Raw genomic sequence first — 15,495 nt, 5'->3', positions numbered from 1 at the left:
AAAAAGAGATTGAGGAATCTGAACCTAGGAGAAGTAAGAGACCTAGAGTATCTAAAGACTTTGGTTCTGACTTTTACGCTTTCACAGTAGAAGAGGATCCACTTACTATACAAGAAGCCTTAACCTCATGAGATGCTGATTTATGGCAAGAAGCCATTAATGATGAAATGGACTCACTTGAGTCAAACCAAACTTGGCACTTAGTAGACTTACCACCAGGTTGTAAACCAATAGGTTGTAAATGGATCCTTAAGAAGAAACTGAAACCTGATGGTTCAGTAGATAAGTTTAAGGCTTGCCTTGTAGCTAAAGGCTTTAGACAAAAAGAAAATGTTGATTTCTTTGATACTTATTCACCTGTCACTAGGATTACGTCTATACGTGTTTTGATTGCTATTGCTTCTGTGCACAATCTAGTGGAAGGCAGCCCTCTCGAACGGATGGATCCGCTGATAAGTGCGAAAAAACAAATGAAGGAGGCATGGAAGTAAGTCTTTTAATAACATAATAAGGGCTGCACCCAGAGCATAGTCCCTTACCGTGGAAACAGAAGTAAATAAACCTTTTCGACAGTCCCATGATTTGAACTGATGGGATCCTAAATAATCTGATGAAGAGATATTGCATATGGATAACCCACAAAACAGGATACCTGACAAGAATGGCAAGCTCAACACCAAAGGGTTAGGCTTTACAGGTAAGGAAGAGGTCGACCTATAAACTGGAATAGAGATTCTTACCCTATATATGACTATTGATTGTGCTCAACAATTCGAATGAATCCTATGTTTCAGACACAAAGGACGATGAAATCCCAGCATGCTACATTTTAGTTATGCCTACACTAGAAAAGTAAGAGGAAGGATACCCAAGACCACGATTGACAAGCTATAAAACATCTGGGCACTGAAAGTAATCCAGAGCTCACATACCTCATCAAGGAACTCACTTCTGAGGAAAGAGAACCGTATATTTAACTATTGGTATGGAACAAAGATTGTTTTTTGTTTAGAACTGCAAGCAGATGCTCGGGTTGGACCCTAAGAGCCGGTCATCTTTGGCAGAGTAAGACCTCCCCATCATGTAGGATCGGATAAGCAAGCTTCCCTCTATGGATAAGTGTTAATTCCTCTAGAGCCAATCACAATCTTTCCTTTACTTTACCAATGCATAATAGAACTAGGAAAAATAGTAAAAAACTAAAATACTCAAAGACTTCAAGTGTTATTGCTATCACTAATAGCAATCTCCTTCCAAGCGAGCTTGCATTGCAGGCCATGTGCTTGTCTTGGTTCTCCTTTCCTAATGCTTGCGAAAGAGAAAACAATTCGAGAGAAAATACCCAACTATTGTCAGTCAGCTTTCCAATGAAAGATGAATGTTCACTATTAAAAGAAACTAAAATATGTATGAATTGTAGTATCTTCACATAGAGAAAGTGTACCTTGTTTATTAGTTAAACATCACAAGATCTTCCATAGGTCAATTCTACTAAAGCTGGAATCATCTACACCGATAATTCTTTCTAGATTCCTTCAGAGAATTTCACTATTACCCTGGAAAAACAACTAATTAGAACCTAAAATAAACTTAAAACCCATCTTCTATAACACACGATTCAGCCATTGAAATCACACGCAACAAAGCATCAGAACAAAAAAAAAATCAAAAATAAAAATAAAAGGATACTAGCAGAACAAGTATATTCTTAGGTTCAGGTTCTCTACACCAGTATATGCTTAGTCAGGTAGCGGTCCTCCAAGGACTCGGTCCCCATATAGAATCCCCAATATTCAGAGGGTAAATGTTCTATTATTAAAACAGTAGCTAATAAAGAATGTGAATCTTACTTTGTTCAATGAAGGGTGTTCGAATAGATCAAGTAATAGAGAAATTACCAGGTCGAGGCAATTCATTTGAGCATTCATCAAGCCAACTACCACAAGCGAGAACCCAATCGAAGACAAATGATTAACGGAATCTCTGTGATGGAGTGTGAAAAGTCCGATGAAATCGATTGAGATTGAGAATAAAATGAAGATGACCTAGATTTAGAAGAGCAATCGTGGATGGTGTGTTTGGGGGAAATCAATTGGCACTAAAAATTGTTAGGTTTTTTGAAATAGTACCGTAAATCCATGGATTGAGCTGTACAAATTTGCCTAACTTTTGTAGAATTAGGTTGAGCTTTTGGAACATGGGTTTTGTTTAAAGCTTTTGGAATTTGTCTGAGCTTATTTGGGAATGAAAATTGAGGCAAATTTTTTGGAGGGATTTTTTTGGAGTACAGGGCGCGATAACTCAATATTTGGGGGAGGGAATACTTGGCGGCACTTCAAAAATTTTGGGGAAATTATTTAAAGGAAATAATGAGAATAAAAGTTTTTATTAATATTATACTAAAATCAAATAATGAGAATAATGAAAAAATGAAATTATTAAATTGGTAAAAAGTATGTATTAATGAGAATAAAATAAAACAAAATTTATGGAATAAAATGTTTTGTGATTAATAATAAAATATATAATATATTCTCATTAAAGTTATGGAAATTATACGTTTGGTGAGAATAATTTTTATTCTCATTGATTTTTTCTCAGTAATACCCAGTTTTCTTGTAGTGTATTGCTAAGATTCAGAATCGTTATTACAACGATAAGAAACAACAGATACGTCGTAAGCACAACACTGTGAGAGAGCTACTCACTAAAGGAGCTGTTAGAGTGGATCACATACGCTCAGAAGAGAATCTAGCCGATCCTTTGACGAAAGGATTAGCTAGAGAGAAAGTCCATAATACGGCAAAGAGTATGAGACTTATGCCCCTACAGTGATGATTTACACACAATGGTAACCCAACCTATAGACTGGAGATCCCAAGAAATAGGTTCAATGGGTAATAACAAGTTGTGTTGTAATATGAGTCAGATCATGCAATTTGAAGCATGAATATCCTGAAGAGATTTGAGGTTGAGATAATAGAAACTCTTAATGAAGTCTATACTCCATTTGGAGTGAAGTACATAGCTACATGAGTACTTTTGATAGACTCACCTATATGAATGTGGAAGTGAGGCCGCTTCCTATGAGTTTAGGGCAAAACTCTAGAGCATTCATTAAACCGAGATAGACGTGCAAGGCCTTAAACACACGGGCTACTAGAACTACACTCTGAAAAGGTTATGGCGTGATATAGATCAGAGATAGAGTTCAAGACTACGAGTCACTCTAGTAAAATCTGAACTATACTCACTACGCAAAGGTTCAAATCGAAAGATACCTCTGTTTATGTCTGACCTTATGTAACTGCTCAGTAAAACGATTTCAAAAATTCTAGTGGGGGATTGTTGGGCTTGGCCCAAATATAATTTGTGAAATAAGCCCACCCATGTGTCTTCTTGTGTCTTTGAGTTTTTCAAGTGGAAAAACATCCCACATTGCTTTCAAAGCACTTAGTGGAGATGTATATAAAGAAGGTCCTCACATGCTTGAGGTGAGCCCCAAGGGGTGCCCACTTTTGTGAAAGGGTGAGGACCTATCTTCATGGTTGACCACCACACACGCGCGCGCGCGCCGTCCGTCCGACCGAACCGAACCGGGCCAGGTTGGGTTGGGTTGGTGTGGTGTAAAATGTATAATTTTTTATTAAAAATTTAATAATATTTATTATTATTATATTTTATTAATTCGGAAATCAATTTTTATTTAATTATTTATACTCTGATTAATCTTTGTGAACGTTGTTCATAACGTCCATTTTTTCTGAACGTGTCTTCAGTCTCCTCCACCTTCCCTTTCTCCATGAAATCAGAGCTCAAACAGCTATTTTTTCTTGTATAAATAGGTGATGTGAGACTGCCTTTGAAATACAATTTCATTTTCATTCATTCTGTATTTTTTCGAAACTGAGCAAGTAAGCAGAGAGTGTATACAGAACGATTTTCGTACGGTGCAATACGACAATCGTATTTAAGAGGGCTGTTTTTATCCTGGAGGCGACCGGAGTTCATACTGTTTGCTAAATTCTGACAGTTCCGCGAACGTCTTAAAGAAAGCGACATTGTCCGCGACTCTGCCCATTTAATTTTGTTCGGTCTGTTCCTATTTTCTGAGTTCGAGCTTCAACAAAAACATATTCTTATATTTAACCAATGACCTCCCTAATAATAGCTAAGTTCCTAACCACTAGGCTAAGAGTTTCACCACTTAAATATTTAACTTGACATTCGATAGTTAACTTGAAATTCATTATTTATTTTTTCATAACTTAATTTTCAATTTTATGGAACCATATAGTTTTTATTTACTCTAATTATAACTATAAAATTAGGTATAGTTTTCTATTTTTATTAAAAGCAACATTTGATAAATGTAGCTTTAGCTAATTGTCAATTCGAAACGGCAACATAGAACTGTACATGTAAAAATTTACAGAAAGCAACATTTTTGTAAGAACTGTTGCATTTGATATAGATAAATAGTGTCAATCAAATCAATTTAGCTAAGGCAATACTTAAAGTCAACACTTTCTAAAAAGTGGTTGCAATAGCCAATCTATGGTGTAGTGTGATTTAGAGTAATTTTGATTTTGTTTAGCATCTTTTGAAGTTGTATTCTTAACTGTTTTGATCTTTTTCATTGCCTATTAATAAAACCAGGCTTAGAAATCGAGGGTTTGTATAATAATAATAAAAACAAATGAATTGTTTTGGTTGTGACTGTTGGCTTTGAAATTGATATATTAAGAATAATGTATATTATTGTCCATTAAAAAAGAAAGAATAATGTGTATATTGTGGTGCCAATGAATGCAATAGAATTTTATATTTGAAGGCCAGCTCGGGCGAGCTGGCTCACCCAGCTCGGCGAGCTGACCTGCGGAAATCAGTCAAAAGACTGATTCCCGACCCCACGATGCCACGATCAAGTCTCATGCTTCCCACCTGCAAAAGGAAACGAATTAGGTCAGATACGGGGTTCGAACTACAACTATAAATAGAACTTTTATCTTGTAAATTAGACATCCTTTCATTCTTGTAAAAACCCTAGCTTTCCCCTTGAAGATGATAAGATATTATTAGTTGTACATATTTTTCAGTTATTTTTTTGAATTAGTCTCAGATATTTTGTATTTCAAAATACCTACTACTGCAACTTCTTATCTCTTTGTAACTATATATACACGATCCATCTAATGAGAATATCATTAAGAGTCAAATACTTTTCATGGTATTAGAGCCTAAGTGGTTTTACAACTCTATTTCTCTCTCATCGTTCTTTCCCTTTTTTTTTCTCCTTTTCTCTGTATCTGACTCTTAATCAGCTTTCATGGCAACCAACGGTACCACTGCTTCCAACTCAAGCTTCGCCTCCACCATTATTTCTGCTGCTCCTTCCGTCAATTTATCTCATCAGCTATCCCTAAAATTGATTCCAACAAATTTTATGCTATGGAAAACTCAAATTATGCCTATTCTCCATGGCCACAATCTCACTGATCATATCGATTCCACCATTCCTTCACCATCTGCAACACTTGTTGGCGGTGCCCATAATACCGATTACAAAGATTGGTATAAAAAAGATCAGTTGGTTCTCAGCTGGATAATCTCATCTGTATTTGTGGGTGTATTACCTCAATTAGTTGGTGCTAAAAATGCTTGTGATGCCTGTCAAAAACTTGTCAAAGCCTACTCGGTTGGCTCCCGGTCTCAAATACGAGATCTGAAATATCAGCTTCATAATCTTAGAAGAGAGAATGAAAGTATCTCTTCTTATCTCCAGAATGCTAAGCATATCAGCGATGAACTTGCTGCTCTCTGTCACCCGATCTCTAATGAACACTTGGTTGAAGCTGTGCTCGATGGCCTAGGGCCTGCGTATAGACCTTTTGTTCGTTCATTGGAAGCATGTTTGGAAACTATTTATTATGATGACCTTGTTGGATTACTAATCAGCGAAGAGCGACAATTGGCTCGTGAAAATGTTCCTCTCTCTTTTTCACCTACTGTAAACTACTCTGCTAGAGGTTCTATGCGTGGTCGTGGACGTGGGTGAGGCAATTATTCCGGCACATCCGCTCGGTCACCTCAGACAGTATCCGCACCCTTGGATATGGCTACCGTGACTTGTCACAATTGTAGGGGAGCAGGTCATATATATCGACAATGTCTCTCTCCTAAATTTAATCGGAACACTCGCAACAATCTTAAGCCTTCTTCCAATCTTGCTGCAACATCAACCCCAACCAAAACGGACTGGCTTGTTGATTCAGGAGCTACTCACCATCTAACTGCTGATCTTGAAAATCTCCATGTTCACAGTGAATATGACAGACCAGAGGAAGTTACTGTAGCTAATGGTTACACAATCCCCATATCTCATGTTGGTACTTCTAAGTTCACTGTTTCTAATTCTCCTCTCAAATTTCAAGATGTCCTTTGTGTTCCGAATACAGTGCACAATCTCTTATCTGTTTCTTCTTTAACTCGTTCAAATCCTATATCTGTTGAGTTTTTCGCTAACTATTTTATTTTGAAGGATTTGAAGACACGGAAGGAAATTCATCGAGGCACAATTAGTAATGGCCTTTACACTTTGTCCCTTCCACCAAGAGCTCTGCATCATGCACAAGCATTTAATATTTTTTTTACCATTGTGGCATTCTCGTCTTGGACATGCTAACTTTCCAACTGTTAGAAAAACTTTATCCATAAATAAAATTGCTTACAATAAAGAGAATAAAGTTTAAGCTTTATGTGAGCCTTCTTGTGTTGGAAAAATTCATCGTTTGCCTTTTCCTGTTTCTACTTGTGTGGTTAATGGTCCTTTAGATTTGATTTGCTCTGATGTATGGGGTCCTGCACCTGCAACTTCTTTTGATAATTGTCGCTATTATGTTCTTTTTTACGATCATTATAGCAAATTCTCATGGTTATACTTTGTCCGTTTTAAATCTGAAGTGTTAAGTGTTTTCATTAAATTTCGCACTTTAGTTGAAAAACACTTTAACAGCAAAATGAAATCATTCCAATCTGATTGGGGAGGGGTGAATGTCAAGCCCTCACCTCCTGTTTGACTGAACATGGTATTAATCAACGAGTTTCACGTCCTTATACACCCCAGCAAAACGGATGTGCAGAAAGAAAACACCGTCACATAGTTGAAACTGGCATATCACTATTAACACATTCCAAAATGCCATTGAAATTTTGGACATTTGCTTTTGACTGTGCAACATATGTTATCAATCGTTTGCCTATTCCTATGTTAAATGACATTTCTCCTTATGAAAAATTGTTTGGTACGTGTCCAGACTATAATTCATTGCGTGTCTTTGGGTGCTTGTGTTATCCATGGCTACGGCCTTATAGTCCTACTAAACTGCATTCTCGCTCTAAAAAATGCGTCTTTCTCGGTTATAGCAAAATTCATAAAGGTTATCGGTGTTTAGATTGTATCAATAACAAAATATATATCTCACGCCGTGTCCTATTTGATGAATAGGTTTTTCCATTTCCGAAGTTAGCTCGTGAGTCACTCTCTGAATCAACATCAAGTTCAGACTGTCCTCTCACAATTACCTTTCCACATAGTCCATCTCGTCCTTTTACTGCTATCCCACCTGAACAAAGGCAAGTTTCCCATTCTATTATCAATCAACCAATTAATTCAGTGGAACCTCATATGCAAAATCAAAATTTAATTCCACCACTCACCATTACACATTCGCCTCCCACTATACCTAATACCATGTCATCTCCACAATTCATAAATTTAATTTCACAAACACCACCTCCAACCTATTGTCATCCACTACCTCACAATCCATTAAACACCAAGAATTGTGCTGCTCCAAACACAAATATTACACAACCAGCCCCACAAATTAATACACCAGCCCCCACTCATCCTATGGTTACACGGAGTAAAACAGGACAGTTACGATCGCGACTTTTTCATGTTTCTGTTTATACACCAACTTGCTATACCAAAGCAATGGCAGTACATCATTGGCGTGATGCTATTAGCAAGGAGTTCAACGCTCTAATTGCTAATGGTACATGGGAGCTTGTCCCTACTAATGAAGCAGTTAATACTATATATTGGCTATCGTTGGGTTTTTCGCAAAAAATTGAATCTTGATGGATCTGTTGATCGCTATAAGGCTCGGTTAGTAGCCAAACGTTACCATCAATGTCTGGGTCTTGATTTTGATCACACTTATAGTCCTGTTATTAAAAACCAACGACAATATGGCTGCTCCTAAGCCTTGCTATTTCCAATGGGTGGTTTGTGCATCAGTTGGATGTTTCCAACGCATTTTTACACAGGAATTTGGACGAAGAAGTTTTTATGGAACAGCCTCCGAGTTTTGTTCATCCTCAGTATTCTACTCATGTTTGTAAGCTTCGAAAAAGCTTATATGGTCTCAAACAGGCTCCTAGAATGTGGTATCGTTGTCTTACTCAGACTCTGTATGATCTTGGTTTTTCTTGCTCCAAAGCTGACATATCTCTATATCACTTGTCTCAGAATGGTGTACGGTTGTTTTGTCTCATCTATGTAGATGATATCTTGGTAAAAGGTGACTCGAAGCAAGCAGTTTCCAAGTTAATTACATAGCTACAATCTCGTTTTCCTATTCGTGATATGGGGCGTCTATCCTATTTCCTTGGATTACAAGCAGTTTCGACGACTGACACTCTCACCTTAACACAGCAAAAATATATACAAGATTTGTTGATTAAATCCTCCATGCACGAAGCTAAAGGTATCTCGACTCCGGCTTGTACAACTACCAAATTGTCATTAGATGTTGGTGAACCTTTTGATAATCCAATATTGTATCGAAGTATTGTCGGTGGATTACAGTATGTTACCATCACTAGACCCGATGTAGCCTTTTCAGTTAATAAAGTGAGTCATGCATCAACCAACACTTGAACATTGGAAAGCCGTTAAACGTATTTTACGATATCTTCATTCGACACCAAATCATGGTTTGCGAATAAATAAAAGCCAACCTTGTGTCATCACCAGCTACACCGACGCTGATTGGGCAGGTGATATTGATGATCGAAAATCTACTTCTGGGTATGCAGTTTATATTGGCTCTAATCTTGTCTCTTGGCGATCTCGAAAGCAACGCACGGTATCCCGCTCATCCACAGAGGTTGAATATCGTGCACTTGCCTCTCTTGCATTTGAGATTACATGGCTTACTATGCTAATGAATGAAATTAGATTCAGTCCTCCTAGCTGTCCAGTTATTTTTTGTGATAATTTAGGAGCCACTTACTTGACAGCAAATCCTGTTTTTCATGATCGCTCTAAGCACATGGAAATTGACTTTCACTTTGTCCGGGACAAAGTCACCAAAAAACAGCTTCGTGTATGCTACATCTCCACTTTGGATCAAACCGCAGATATTCTCACGAAACCTCTCTCTAAGGCATGTTTTCAGCTTCTTCGGGACAAGTTACAAGTTCACCCACCTTTAACTTGAGGGAGGGCGATAAGATATTATTAGTTGTACATATCTTTCAGTTATTGTTTTGAATTAGTCTCAGATATTTTGTATTTCAAAATACCTACAACTGCAACTTCTTATCTCTTTGTAACTATATATACACGGTCCATCTAATGAGAATATCATTAAGAGTTAAATACTTTTCAGAAGAATCCTCTCCACCTCCTCCATCTCCTTCAACCTCCATTGAAGAACCTCTGAAGCTCCGTTTACCGAGGATTGTTCAATTTCCATCCTTAAATCCTAGGAAGACGCCTGCATTGGTAGACAGGTTCCCTAAAAAGGATTTTCCTTCTCTTTTATATTTTGTTTCCCTCTGATCCATGTTATGAATCCTAAGCTTATTGTATCTTTGTGACTATAATTTTCATCTTTAATAATATTATAGTTTCATTTTGTTCAATTGGTTTATTGCTTTTATCTTTGTCTTACGCTTTGTCTGATTGGTTTAACTCATTCATAAATCCAAAAATTAAGTTGGCACGTATTGCGAGCTGAATCTGACATAGTCAGTGGCTATAGGATTGACGACCATATAGATGATTAAGCCCAAATTGCTGAGCCTTAGAGCTAGTTTCGGTCTTACAAGGGAATCATGAACTAGGTACCTCAGAAGGATAAGTAGGGTTAATCACCTCGGACATAAGTGAGTTAGATTAGGTTTTAATTTGGTTGTCTAAACAATCTATCTTCATTAATATCGTATCTCTCCATGCTCCTTCCGACAATTACATTAGTAAAGGATCACTTAGGATTAGAATAACTTAGCTAGGAGTAGAGTAATTTAATTAGGAGTAGTTTAACTTAATCAAAATCAATCTCAAACCCCCCAAAGCCTAGATAACACTAGAGACCGAGTAGCTTGATACTTGCAGGAATAAATCATGTGGATTCGATACCTGGACTTGTCTAGATTTTATTACTTGATAATGACGGGGTACACTTATCCCTTAGTGAGCCTCACCTAAGGCGCATCATCACCCAAGGCTGTCGTTCAGGATCCACGCCCCGCGCGTTCCGCGTCCCCCATCGTATGCTCCATGTCCTTTACATCACGCTTCGCGTGATCTTCATTAATGGCCCCCTCCACGTGTGTTGTTCTCTCTATCCTTTTAGCGCCTCACGTACGCTCCGTGTGGAAACATAAGATGTCCTCATCACTTACCCGGAACCCGTTTCGGTCCATCCGACTTCTCCAAACACACCCGAATGAAACCATGAGCTAACCCATGAAGTCTAACCCATCCCCACATATATGCCTAGCCTTAAAAGTCTCTCTAACCACAAGGTAGTGGGGGTGATGTGGCATGGAAGTTGAGGAAAGTTAGTGGTGGTTTGTGGAGGTTGAGGAAGTTAGTGGTCAAAATTAGAGAAAAAAATAAGGGTTAGTTAGTGATTAATTACTCAAAATTCCCTCTCAAAATACTATAAATAGACCCTCCATTCTTCATAAAAAAATCATTCACTCAACACAACAAAAACCCTTCCTAAGGTCCCTTCCAATGCTCTCTATGTAAGTTCTTAGTTCTTGAGTTCTTCCTTTTTGTTCTTCATTTTTCTTAGCTTTAATTCCTTCTTTTAGCTTGCCTTTAGCTTTAATTCAAGTTCCAATAGACTCTTTCCAAGTTTTTCAATTCAATTTAGCATTCCTAAGCCTTTAGTTTGCTCAATCCTTAGCTAGAATTATGTTTTCAAATTAATTTTCCAGATTCATCCAGTTATTTTCAAACCCCGATTTTGTCCATTTAAAGTCTTTTTTTTTGTTTTTAATCCCTTCAACAAATTTGTTCCTGACTTCCTGATGTTCAATTTAGCATTTTAATTTTCCCAATTCCGTGTTCATAATCTCCGTTTACAAGTCAATCTTTGCAACCTAAATCGTTTTAGATATTCTGTTTCTAGATTTTTCTAGATTCGACCAATTATTTTCAACTCCCAATTTCATCCATTTATAATTCGTTTTAGCCTTCGATACCTTATAGAAGTTTATTCATGACTTTCTGAAATTAAGTTTAGCCTTTTTAATCATCCAATCCAGTGTTCTTAAGCATTCATACGATCCCTCCGAAGTTGAAGGTCAAATCTGCCCCATTTTTGCCTACCACAAGGCAGAAATATCCAAGATCAATTCCCCTCGTGTCAATCGACCGCGGTGCTCTGAAGACTTCAAGACGATATCAAAATTCAACATCCAGCCGAGATAGCTATTGTGGCTCCGAGTTTATTGTTGAATTTCAATTTATTTTTATTGCATTTCAATTCCATATATTGATTTTGTAAGTTGTTGTTTTCTATCACTTGCTGATGATGATGCTGAGTCAACAAGTCAGCGTAATTGTAAGTCAACCCGTCAGCAAGAGTAAAATCAAGAAGTCGGAATGCTGAGTTATCAAGTCAGCATGGCTGTGGTCAGCATGGTACTGAGGTGATAATACAGGTCAACATGGTCTTGCTGTGTTACCACTGGTCAGTAGGTCTTGCTGAGTTTGTACATTTTTTGAGTAAGGATATTTTGGGTATTTTCACAACTTTGTACAGGCTATAAAAGGTCTGGGTTGGGAAGTAGTTTCATACGAGAGATTCTTAGACTAAGTCATAAGTGTACACTGTGATAATCTGAATTGGGGATTGGGAAAACACGAGAGTTTCTGGAAAAGGAGAAACTGTTTCAATCTTGTTGTAATCTCCATTGATTAGTGAAGTTGCTGGATGTAGGCAGTTAAGCCGAACCAGTGTAAATTCTGTGTGTATTCTTTTGATTGTTGTTTCAAGATCCAATCTATGATCTTTGTGTACTTTGTTTCTCTGTGTGGTTGATTGATCGTTCGAAGCGTAGTTCAACAATTGGTATCAGAGCTAATCAAGAATAGAGCAATGGGTTTTACAAAGATCGAGATCGAGCGTTTCAATGGTAAGGGAGATTTTGCTCTATGGAGACAGAGGATGAAGGCAATCTTGGTTCAAATGAAGGTTGCGAAGGCTCTGAAGGGCGAGAAGGAATTTCCGGCGACAATGACGAAGGAGGAGAAAGAAGATCTTCTTGAATTGGCTTACAGTACGATCGTCCTGTATCTTGGCGATAAAGTTCTAAGAGAAGTTTCGAAGGAAACCTCAGCTGCTGGGGTTTGGCTCAAGCTTGAACAGTTGTACATGACGAAGACACTCACCAATCGGGTTTATCTTAAGGGGAAGCTTTTCGGCTTCAAGATGAACGAGGACAAGCCAGTAGAAGAATATCTTGATGATTTCTGAAAGATCATAATTGACCTAGAGAACATAGAGGTAAAGATTGAAGATGAAGATCAGGCCATAATGATCTTGAATTCTTTACCCCAATCTTTCAGTCATTTTGTTGAAACCATGAAGTACGCTAGAGAAACACTAAGTCTGGAAGAAGTTCTGATGGCGCTAAAGTCAAAACAGATTGAGGCCAACACCAACACTGAAGCTGCAGAAGGATTGTTTGTTCGTGGAAGGTCTGAGAAAAAGGACTCTCACAAGCCAAAGAACAAGAACGGGAAAAAGTCCAAAACTACATCCTCAAGCAATAAAGAAGGCAAGGTCTACAAGTGTTTTCACTGCCATAAGGAAGGACATTTCAGGAAAAACTGTCCTGAGAGGAAGAAGAGTCAAGGTCAGCCTAAAGATCAAGGCGAAGCCGCTGTGGTAGAAGAAGGTTATGAGAGCGCTGAGGTCCTTGCTATCACTGATAAAGATCCAAACACTGACTGGATCTTGGACAGCGGATGTACGTTCCATATGACTCCCAACAGGACGTGGTTCGAAGACTTTCAAGAGGAAGGTGGGAGGGTTCTTCTAGGCAACAACAAGTTGTGCAAGGTACTGGGTCAAGGCTCCATTAGGCTGAAGATGTTCGATGGTCAAGAAAGGATTATGACCGGTGTGAGGTATGTGCCAGAACTGAAAAGAAATTTAATTTCTTTGGGTACGCTTGATAAACAAGGATACAATTATAGAGCCGAAGGGGGTATCATAAGGATATCTAGAGGACCTTTAGTTGTTATGAAAGGTACCATGAGTAATGGCCTATACACACTCCTAGGTAGTACTGTGTTAGTCTCTACCGCAAATCTCACCGAGTCTAAAACTGATAGAACCAATCTTTGGCACCTTAGACTAGGTCACGTGAGTGAAGTTGGTTTACATGAACTTAGGAAGCAGGGTTGTCTTGGTAAAGATCACATAGGAAAGATAGATTTCTGTGAGAACTGTGTCTTAGGGAAGTCTAGTAAAGTCAAGTTTCCTAAGTCAGCAATACATAGAACCCAGGACATTCTTGAGTACATTCACTCTGACCTATGGGGGCCAACAAGAACTAAGTCTCATGGTGGGAGGACCTATTTTATGACTCTTATTGATGATTACTCTAGAAGAGTATGGGTTTATATTCTAGCTCATAAGAATGAGGCTTTGCAAACGTTCAAGGATTGGAAAGTGTTAGTGGAAAACCAAACAGGAAAGAAAATCAAAAGTTTGAGAACCGACAATGGTTTGGAGTTTCTTGACAAAGATTTCATCACTTTGTGCAAGAAGTCAGGTATAACTAAACATCATACCGTTCCTGGAACTCCACAGCAGAATGGCCTAGCAGAGAGGTATAATAGGACTATCCTAGAAAGAGTTAGGTGCATGTTAATCCAATCCAGTCTCCCTAAGTCTTTCTAGGCTGAAGCAGTGCAAACTGCGTGTTACCTAATCAATAGGTGCCCATCATCTGCTATAGGTTTTAAAACACCTATGCAAATGTGGTCTGATTACCCAGAGGATTATGAAAAACTTAGAGTGTTTGGTTGTTCAGCTTTTGCACACGTTAGACAGGGAAAATTAGAACCTCGGGCTCTAAGATGTGTTTTTATAGGCTACCCTATAGGAGTCAAGGGCTATAAGTTGTGGTGCCTAGAATCTGGTTATAAGAAATCCATAGTCAGCAGAAATGTTGTGTTCAATGAGATGGATTTTCCTTATCGGAAAAACCAAGAAAAAACTCAGTTAGAACCGAGTAGTCCTAAGTCCATTCAAAACCTTGAGAGTGTTAAGAATGAGGTGGAGCTTGAAGAAAATAGTGAAAACACCCGTAAAACCGAGCAAGAAGTCAGTGATGGTAATGATACTGAGTCCAGTCAAAGCTATAGACTTGTTAGAGACCGTGAAAGAAGAGTCCCTAGGGCCCCGGTTAGATATGGTTTTGAGGACCTTGTAGCTTATGCATTTAGTGTTGCTAAGGAAGTACAAGAGTCTGAACCTGTAACCTATAGGGAAGCTGTGAATTCGGTTGACAAGGAACAGTGGCTTAACGCTATGAAGGATGAGATAAAATCCCTTGATAAAAATGAAACTTGGATTTTGGTAGATAAACCTTTTGATAAGAAGTTGGTCGGTTCAAGGTGGGTGTTTAAAAGAAAGGAAGGGATACCTGGTGTAGAGGAACCTAGGTTTAAAGCTAGGTTGGTGGCCAAAGGGTTTACTCAGCAGGAAGGTATAGACTTTAATGAAATCTATTCACCGGTTGTTAAACATAGGTCTATCAGGATTATTCTCTCTCTTGTAGCTCGTTTTGATCTAGAATTAGAACAGTTAGATGTCAAAACAGCTTTTCTTCATGGAAACCTGGATGAGGTCATATATATGCAACAACCAGAGGGTTTTGAAATAGGAGATAAAGACCAACGGGTATGTTTGCTTAAGAAGTCTCTATATGGTCTGAAACAGTCCCCTAGACAGTGGTACATGAAGTTCGATGAGTTTATGATAAGTTAGGACTTTCATAGGTCTAGTTATGACTGGTGTGTGTATAGTAGAGACCTTAGTGATGGCTCTAAGATTTATCTCTTGTTATATGTTGATGACATGCTTATAGCTTGTCAAAACAAAGCAGCCATAAATCAGTTAAAGGCACAACTAAACACACGGTTTGAGATGAAGGATCTCGGGTCAGCACGAA

Source organism: Euphorbia lathyris, chromosome 7 (genome assembly GCF_963576675.1).
Source record: "Euphorbia lathyris chromosome 7, ddEupLath1.1, whole genome shotgun sequence".
Lineage (NCBI taxonomy): Eukaryota > Viridiplantae > Streptophyta > Magnoliopsida > Malpighiales > Euphorbiaceae > Euphorbia > Euphorbia lathyris.
The sequence above is the reverse complement of the archived record's forward strand: the minus strand, read 5'-3'. Positions refer to the sequence as shown.